This window comes from Ipomoea triloba, chromosome 7, assembly GCF_003576645.1.
Source record: "Ipomoea triloba cultivar NCNSP0323 chromosome 7, ASM357664v1".
NCBI classification, from domain to species: Eukaryota; Viridiplantae; Streptophyta; class Magnoliopsida; order Solanales; family Convolvulaceae; genus Ipomoea; species Ipomoea triloba.
In genome coordinates, this window is record NC_044922.1 from 17,074,931 (window position 1) to 17,085,286 (window position 10,356).

General features: G+C 37.1%; 1 pseudogene; it reads right to left on the bottom strand.

Moving 5' to 3' along the window:
* Positions 1-237: 237 nt before the first annotated feature.
* Positions 238-3,295, bottom strand: LOC116024235 (annotated as a pseudogene).
* Positions 3,296-10,356: the final 7,061 nt, after the last annotated feature.

A 10,356-nucleotide genomic window follows, 5' to 3' on the forward strand; every position in this document is an offset into this window, starting at 1 on the left:
AAAAGAAGAAGAATCCCCAATTCAAGTAGTTTAATTTCATGCTTTACATGCCTCCTGATCTGATTGGCAATTTTTTAGGCCCCCGTCCAGATAATGATGCAGTACGTACGTGTTTTCACAATAATAAGCTTCTGGCCTGGATTTTGTTTACTAATTTTCCCCATCCATGAAATAGAAGAAATTTCCTCCTTTAGGTGAACCATATATGGGAGTAGAAGGCTCTGTTCTTTAGGTGAATCAAAGGCACATTCCCAGCGTTACGAATATTACAACGGTCCAAATTAAGGCTCCAATTTTTATTGGGACGGCCTTGTTCTTGATGGCTCGAAGGTTAGCATAATACTTGGTTATCCAACCTTGTATTATTTTAACCTCCTTCTTTCGTTGGTTGGTTAACCATGCTGGATCCGTAGCTCTTTCCCCAAGTATGTCCAAACAATGAGAGCCTACAAAAATTGTCAAATTATATATATTTTGATAGTATTTATTAGTACAAGAATACATATATACATATATATATTCAGTACGAAAGCGATAAATGCTGATCCACAATATGTATATACATATTGATGAACATACCATTTTGGGTATAAACCGCAAGGATAGTATCCGATATGTCTTCCAAAACTCTGTCAATCCATAAAGACAAGGAAGCTAAGCAAATAGAATAACATAAAATAGGGACGCTATAATTTGTTTTTTAAAGAGTTAATTCCACTAGATGTCCATTGCCTTTTGTGACAATTCCAAATTTAGTACAAGACTCTTTTTTTGCCCTTCAACATCTCGGATTATTATTTTTTGGACTAAAAAGACTAAAAGAGTTAATAGGAAAAGTCATGATAAGACTAAAAGTGTCTAAAAAAAATAATAGTCTAGAATATTAAATGACAAAAACTATATATAGTGTAGGAATAAATTTGAAATTGTCACCAAATACAAAATACTCCGGTAGAATGAACTCTTGTTTATAAATTAAAAAGATTAGTGTGAGACTTTAGATTACCCCGCACGGCTATACGGGTCTCTCCCTCCGTTCGAAAATATTATGTTGCTCCCAAAATTTTGAAGAACTAATTTAATATCCTGCAATTTTAAGTTGTCATATAATAATATAAATTAAAGGTAGCTAGCTCATATACATACATGAAGAAATTTCGATGTTGCTTATATTCCAATGCAAGTATGCAACTATGCCAAAAAGAAAAAGAAAAAAAAAAGTCGAAGAACATACTTGTCCTCCGAAATATGTTGTGACCCAATGTGGTCGAGGGGAACACCGAAAGCACTAATGCAGAACTGGGAATATTGCTCTAGATTGAAAAGAGCTGGATCGAACATGGAGTCATTTCCTTTCGCTATGGGAAACACCAGTTCACTACAAGTCTACACACCAAAATTGTAAATTGTATAAAGAACATATTGATGTATCACACAATTTATGGAATAACTCATTTAAAAAGATGGAACAATAGCTAATCAACTGACTATGTGGTTTAGTTTGGCGCCTAAGCCGTGTAGAATTTCGATTACAGTGATAATTTAGGTTGTCCCTCAACACCTATGCGAAATTTTTAGAACCATGATATTTAATTACAGATTAATTAAAAGTATATATAATATTTTAAAAACAAATATATAATATATTAAGGTGTATGAGAGGCAGACAGCTTACTTGCCAACTCCACCCATCATCCCCTCCGGCCGAAACAGTATAGAAAGATTGATTCCCTTCTATGGCTGAAACAGTATAGCAGGGTTTATTCTCTTTTATGGCGACAACACCAGCTTGTATCTGGTCAAGAATATTAGCCCCTTTGGGCGCGCCATCTATGCCGCCGCACACCACCCTCACTGGTTGTTCCGCCGGCGTGTCATATTGAGCGGCCGCACAATACATCCTATCCAAGTAATTCTTTAGCTCCAACGCCGAGTTTAAATCCCTGAACATCAACGCCCACATGGTAAAAGCTTTAAACAAACAAATTGAAGGGTATTAAAAGCTAGATGGGAAATTTGCACAAACTCAGTGTACTAATGCAACACACACACACACACACACACATATATATATATAGACGCATACTTTGTATATATAATTCAAAACATATACATCATATCCACAGTTAGATTTTTGTCTAACACTCTTTTAATCGAGGTTCTCATAACTTACTAACAAAAATTAAACTTGCGACTAAGAATGGAGAGGCCATTTGGCTGGGAAGCAATTGTGTCAATAATCGACCATGATTGCTTTATTGTTTGATAGCAGGTGTCACTAACTTCCTGCAATCAACATTCATAAAATTCAAGCTTGCAAAAATCAACATATTATAGGATAGGACGAAAAGTTTGAGTGCTTACCCTAAAGTCTTTGGTGACTATGGAATAATATCTATCTTCAGGGGTAATATTATCAAAATATAAAATAGGGGCAGATGAAGCTAAAGCACCAAGAGCAATGTGTGGTTACTTCAACCGAAACCACCAAGCAAGCACTTCATGAAATAATACAAAATTCAAACTTTAATTTATTTGTTGCCAAAACCACCAAATTAACTCTAGCTAGAACCAAAAAAAATAAAAATAAAAATATATATATTATAATCTCATATTTACTTCCTCCGTATGATCCTCCAATAACAATTATCGGAGAATCATGGGCTGATAAAGTGTTCTTTATATATAAAAGCACCTGTGCATAATCCGCCAGGGCTTGCGCTGAATTGAAATACCCACGAATTGTATCGTTTATTACCCCTTCTTCGATGTCCCCAAACGGTATCGATTCTCCGTAAAACCTATGCTGCACGATTACTAGATAAAATGTAGATAATAGTGAGCTCAAAATTTTAATTGAAACTGAACATATTCATTCTTCAATTATTACCTCTATGTAGACGAGAAGGGCCTTAAAACGAGGGGCATTTTCAGTGAGAAATCCAATGAGTGTGGGATTAATGTCAATGGGAGCTTCGGCGCCTAGCCATGCGAAGATAGGGGAGTTGAATTGGGCGCCACCCCAGTATTTGGAGTTCACTATGTATCTCTGTTGAAAGGTGGCATAACTTTGAGGTGCGTAATTGAAGTGGTCCACCGTTTGTGTGTAGTAAAAAGTTCTGAAATCAGGAGGAAGGAGTTGCGTTTTGGAAGATGAGTGTTGTAGGATGGGCTCGTAGAATGGGGTGAGCCTAGGAATTTCGTGCGGCAGGCTGCCGCAGGTTGTCGAGGAGAGGAAGATAAGTTGAAGAAGGAGCAGCCATTGCCATTGAATTGCAGAGGTAAAGAGCTTCATGGCGTGGAATTGACGGCGTAATAAAGATCGATAACACCTATATATATGTATGTTTAATTTAATACAATAATAANAAAGAAGAGTGGAAAACTACATGTGTAATACAAAGCTGGCAGCAAGAAGGAAGAAACCATTCTTCTCCTTCTTCACTGTGCTTCTTCTCCATCCCCGCTGTATTCCCTTCTTTAATTCAAGCATCCACAGACTGCTCTCTTTCTGACCTTTGAGTTCTCACTCATAGAAAAACAATCCCCATCTCTTCTTCATCTGCAACACAATACCACGGGAGCCATCCTTTTTGTCACTCGTCTCCCTCTCCGGCGACTAACCTTGGGAACGTTCATGCTCTCAAGTCTCAATAATCCACGGATTGATATTGCTGTAACGATCCCTATATTTTTCACTTTTAGTATATTTTTCTCCGCCGTTCACTTGTTTTTTTTTTTTACGTATAGTAGTTTTCTACAACTTTTTTTGAAAATCAAACTTCCACATTAATTCCAGTTAGAACAAAACTTTCTGCTTGGTGATCTTCTAACTAATAATTTGGTTTGAGAGTATGTATACTGACATGATACATTAATCCAACACAAAATTAACCTAGTGTATGTGAACCCTCGGCCGTGATATATATTTCAGTAATATTAGGGCATATTTTTGTGATGGAAAATGCATGCATGTCGTTAATCGATATATATTTGTTGTTATGGGTAATCAATCATATATCGATTAACGACATGCATGCATTTTCCATCACAAAAATATGCCCTAATATTACTGAAATATATATCACGGCCGAGGGTTCACATACACTAGGTTAATTTTGTGTTGGATTAATGTATCATGTCAGTATACATACTCTCAAACCAAATTATTAGTTAGAAGATCACCAAGCAGAAAGTTTTGTTCTAACTGGAATTAATGTGGAAGTTTGATTTTCAAAAAAAGTTGTAGAAAACTACTATACGTAAAAAAAAAAAACAAGTGAACGGCGGAGAAAAATATACTAAAAGTGAAAAATATAGGGATCGTTACAGCAATATCAATCCGTGGATTATTGAGACTTGAGAGCATGAACGTTCCCAAGGTTAGTCGCCGGAGAGGGAGACGAGTGACAAAAAGGATGGCTCCCGTGGTATTGTGTTGCAGATGAAGAAGAGATGGGGATTGTTTTTCTATGAGTGAGAACTCAAAGGTCAGAAAGAGAGCAGTCTGTGGATGCTTGAATTAAAGAAGGGAATACAGCGGGGATGGAGAAGAAGCACAGTGAAGAAGGAGAAGAATGGTTTCTTCCTTCTTGCTGCCAGCTTTGTATTACACATGTAGTTTTCCACTCTTCTTTTGTTAGTTTTGTTTTCTTTAAAAAATACAACACAAACACTAGCACATCAGGTGGCTTAAGTAATGGGTTTATCATATTAATATTATTATTATTATTTCAAAGCTAAGGGACAAGACAACCCCTCACTAGGCTCAAGGATTCATTATATGCATATATGATATATGTAATATCATATTTGAATATCCGAAATATTCAAATATTAGGAATTGCCTACAATATTAGACCATATATATTCAAATATTCAAATGAACGTGTAAGTACTATATATACAAAAGGGGGAAATTGAATTTACTTTGGTGCCCTTATCACCTTTCTTCTTTAAGCATGTATCCTCCAACAGAGGTATCAGCAGCAGCGATATCAGGACATTCTCTTTTCCGCACAGGCACACTCGTGCGACACTGGTGTGGCGCCCGTGCAGCACTCGTGTGACACTAGTGTGGCGCCTGTGCAAAGTGGTCCAACGTTTGTGTGTAGTAAAAAGTTCTGAAATCAGGAGGAAGGAGTTGGGTTTTGGAAGAGGAGCGTTGTAGGATGGACTCGTAGAGTGGGGTGAGCCTAGGAATTTTGTGCGGCGGGGAAAGGCCGTCGCAGGTTGTTGAGGAGAGGAAGAGGAGTAGAAGAGAGAGCTGCCATTGCCATTGAATTGCAGAGGTAAAGAGCTTTATGGCGGGGAATTGACTAGTACCACGTAAGATCGATAACACCTATATATATGTATGTTTAATTTAATACAATAATAATGATTGATTACCCATAACAACAAAATATATATCGATAAACGACATGCATGCATTTTCCATCACAAAAATATGCCCTAATATTACCGAAATATATATCATGGCCGAGGGTTCACATACACTAGGTTAATTTTGTGTTGGTTTGCGTCTGGAAACCGTACGATAAGAGGGAGCTGCAATCGTTGGTTTGCGTCTGAAGCCTTGAGGTATCAGCAGAGATATCAGCAGGTGGGAGAGGTCTAAAGCCTTGAGGTTGTTGGATTGTGCACTATGGTGAAGAGGAAAGCAGAACTGAATGTTATTGTTGGAAGCTTCACTGGTGAGAGTAACAATAGCAGAGAAGAAGAAAATTGTTTATTAATGAATATAGAATGAACCAATACAGGACTTGGAAGCTTACAGATTGAATGAAGAAAAACTATTGTATTACAGGGGTATATATAGAAGGGAAATATGGTGAAANATTGATTACCCATAACAACAAAATATATATCGATTAACGACATGCATGCATTTTCCATCACAAAAATATGCCCTAATATTACTGAAATATATATCACGGCCGAGGGTTCACATACACTAGGTTAATTTTGTGTTGGATTAATGTATCATGTCAGTATACATACTCTCAAACCAAATTATTAGTTAGAAGATCACCAAGCAGAAAGTTTTGTTCTAACTGGAATTAATGTGGAAGTTTGATTTTCAAAAAAAGTTGTAGAAAACTACTATACGTAAAAAAAAAAAACAAGTGAACGGCGGAGAAAAATATACTAAAAGTGAAAAATATAGGGATCGTTACAGCAATATCAATCCGTGGATTATTGAGACTTGAGAGCATGAACGTTCCCAAGGTTAGTCGCCGGAGAGGGAGACGAGTGACAAAAAGGATGGCTCCCGTGGTATTGTGTTGCAGATGAAGAAGAGATGGGGATTGTTTTTCTATGAGTGAGAACTCAAAGGTCAGAAAGAGAGCAGTCTGTGGATGCTTGAATTAAAGAAGGGAATACAGCGGGGATGGAGAAGAAGCACAGTGAAGAAGGAGAAGAATGGTTTCTTCCTTCTTGCTGCCAGCTTTGTATTACACATGTAGTTTTCCACTCTTCTTTTGTTAGTTTTGTTTTCTTTAAAAAATACAACACAAACACTAGCACATCAGGTGGCTTAAGTAATGGGTTTATCATATTAATATTATTATTATTATTTCAAAGCTAAGGGACAAGACAACCCCTCACTAGGCTCAAGGATTCATTATATGCATATATGATATATGTAATATCATATTTGAATATCCGAAATATTCAAATATTAGGAATTGCCTACAATATTAGACCATATATATTCAAATATTCAAATGAACGTGTAAGTACTATATATACAAAAGGGGGAAATTGAATTTACTTTGGTGCCCTTATCACCTTTCTTCTTTAAGCATGTATCCTCCAACAGAGGTATCAGCAGCAGCGATATCAGGACATTCTCTTTTCCGCACAGGCACACTCGTGCGACACTGGTGTGGCGCCCGTGCAGCACTCGTGTGACACTAGTGTGGCGCCTGTGCAAAGTGGTCCAACGTTTGTGTGTAGTAAAAAGTTCTGAAATCAGGAGGAAGGAGTTGGGTTTTGGAAGAGGAGCGTTGTAGGATGGACTCGTAGAGTGGGGTGAGCCTAGGAATTTTGTGCGGCGGGGAAAGGCCGTCGCAGGTTGTTGAGGAGAGGAAGAGGAGTAGAAGAGAGAGCTGCCATTGCCATTGAATTGCAGAGGTAAAGAGCTTTATGGCGGGGAATTGACTAGTACCACGTAAGATCGATAACACCTATATATATGTATGTTTAATTTAATACAATAATAATGATTGATTACCCATAACAACAAAATATATATCGATAAACGACATGCATGCATTTTCCATCACAAAAATATGCCCTAATATTACCGAAATATATATCATGGCCGAGGGTTCACATACACTAGGTTAATTTTGTGTTGGTTTGCGTCTGGAAACCGTACGATAAGAGGGAGCTGCAATCGTTGGTTTGCGTCTGAAGCCTTGAGGTATCAGCAGAGATATCAGCAGGTGGGAGAGGTCTAAAGCCTTGAGGTTGTTGGATTGTGCACTATGGTGAAGAGGAAAGCAGAACTGAATGTTATTGTTGGAAGCTTCACTGGTGAGAGTAACAATAGCAGAGAAGAAGAAAATTGTTTATTAATGAATATAGAATGAACCAATACAGGACTTGGAAGCTTACAGATTGAATGAAGAAAAACTATTGTATTACAGGGGTATATATAGAAGGGAAATATGGTGAAAGACTCTAATGCCCTTCAATCACCACCTTCTTCCTCCAACAGTTATTGAAAGGGAAACGAAGTTTACAAATTGAAATGAAGAAAATGAACGTGTAAGTACTATATATACAAAAGGGGGAAATTAAATTTACTTTGGTGCCCTTATCACCTTTCTTCTTTACGCATGTATCCTCCAACAGAGGTATCAGCAGGTGGGAGAGGGTGGCTATGGTGAAAGAAGAAGGAAACAGATCAGAGCATTTATGATGGAGCCAGGCTAAGGCAGTTAGTGAGAGAAAGCAGAATACATGACTTATGGAATGGAAGGAAAGGAGAAAAATCTGTTGCATTACAATTGGGATTTACAGAGTTATATAAAGGTGGTGAATGGGAGTGGGGATGGCGCCAGAGGCGGTTACAACAAACAGATATATCAAATTACATTAGAGCCCTTTTAATTATCCTCCTCCTTTAAATTATCCTCCTCCTTCTTCATGCTTAACTTCATCTCCCAATAATTTATAAAGATATTTTCAAAAAAAAATAATTTATAAAGATGAAGAAGGAGGGAATGGACGGAAGATGTATGGCGGCAAGTTTGTTACAATGGACTCAACAGACTGTTATAACGGGCACAACAAGAAGAGCCCCTGAAACCTTCTAGAGTCTTCTTCCTCCTTTGTGGTGCTCAGCAGAAAGAGATCACCGGAGTATAGCACAAGATCGCTTTTTCTTGCTGCCATGGGGTCGACCTGTGAACAAGGTAAACCCAATGGGAACCAAAAATCAGGGGGTACCGCATTGGGCAGAAGACGATCCAAAAGGCGAAGGCTCACCCAGATGAAGGAAAGAGCTTTGGAAGCTTACCTTATTATTAAAAGGGGAAAGGGTGTTAAAGCTTCAAACTTTATTATCCAATATGGCATTTGTTAGCAGAGATATCAGCAGCGTCCATCAGCAGCAGCAGCACTATGCAACATGCAATGGATGAATGCTTTGCTACAAACGGGGAAGATATATAGCAAGAATATATATGTTTGTTAGTAGGAAGAAGATAGAAGAAAGAAAATAGAAGATAACAGCAGGCGACTACACTTGGAAGAAGATAGAAGAAAGAAAATTCTGGAAGGAAAGTTTTCAAATATGGTTTCGTTATTGGAGATAGGATACAGATCAGACTGTATTTATAGAATGGAAAATCCGCCAAAAGCAGCCTTGGAGAGTTACAAAGATTCCCTTAACCATTTACTCTCTTACTCCATTTGTGGTGCCATCTCTGTTAGGTCTAGAGATGATTTTGTTGCAGACTTTGCATGGATTTAGAGATGTGAGATGGCGGGATCCCTTTTCTCTTATCTGCATGCATAATTAAGCACCATGCAATGGTTAGTTTTTGTTGAAAATTATTAGTTTGAAACGAACTAGCGATGGAGGAGCTTGATATGTACTTACTGATTGCATGCGCTTCGGAGATGAAAATGGAAAAAGATAGAGAAAAGTGTCAGAGAGTATGGAGTGATGTGACTGGAAGCAGAGAGCTAGGTGAGAGTGATGGTCGAAGATGGCATTGAGAAGAAGTAAAATGGTGATCGATTCAGTTTATTGATGAGGATGGCAGTACAGATTATATAGAGATTACACATTCATGGCGCCAAGAGTTTGTTACAACAAACTCATATATGGATTTTACTACTCTGCCCTCTACCTCAATAATTAATGCACTCAAATTAATAAATCAGTTAACTTCAAATTTACATGCCAGCATGTTCTCACCATATCAGCATGTTATATATATATGCCGGCAAAGTCAATAAAATGGGGATAAACTTTGAATGCATGCCGTGAGCATAATTAGTCACGTGAAAAACAATGAGGATTAACTTCACTTGGAAAACAACACACATACGAAATGGTCCTAAGCTACCCTAAAACCAAAATTTCTCATTCATCATTTAATTAACCCCATAAATACGCAATGTCAAAATGCCGTGATTTTTTGCTCCTTAAAGTGCATAAATTTGCAAAACTTTAAAAATGGTACACACATTGCTAATTCCTTCATGCCTAAGCTCTTAAGCTTCTTCCCGCCTGTGAGTGATTAATTGATGTGTTGAAGATGCAAAGACATCAGGGAGTAGTGGAAAAGATGTCGTGGCTTTGCTTTGATTTTTTTTATACCCTGAACGTGCGAATTATAACATAATCAACCACAGATTAAAAATTGCAATCAAAGGCTGAAATATTCAAGTGATGAGTTTCACCTGAGAGAAGTTTCGCATCTGATCCCTTATATATATATATATACACACACACACAGACAGTAACACATACTCCATGTGTGTCTACAAACACACAACACAAATTTTGAATTCAATATCACTCCATGTGGCAGTATATTTTTGTTTAAATTTGAATTCTCCAAATAAATTAATCTTATTCATATTGGTTGGATTTTAGCTTTTAATTTATTTTTTTAATATTAAAAAAAAAGAATTAAAAACTCAATTTTCTAAAAGAATTTGCATTGCTTTTGTATTTTACTTGGTATGGAATGCATTGTCAACAAAACATTCTTCTTTTATTATGCTATGTACTGTTAACACCTTAATTAGAATAAAAAAAAATTTATCGTAAAACATTATTTGCATTTGCCAAAAAAAAAAAACAATAATTTCCAAATGCAATACATA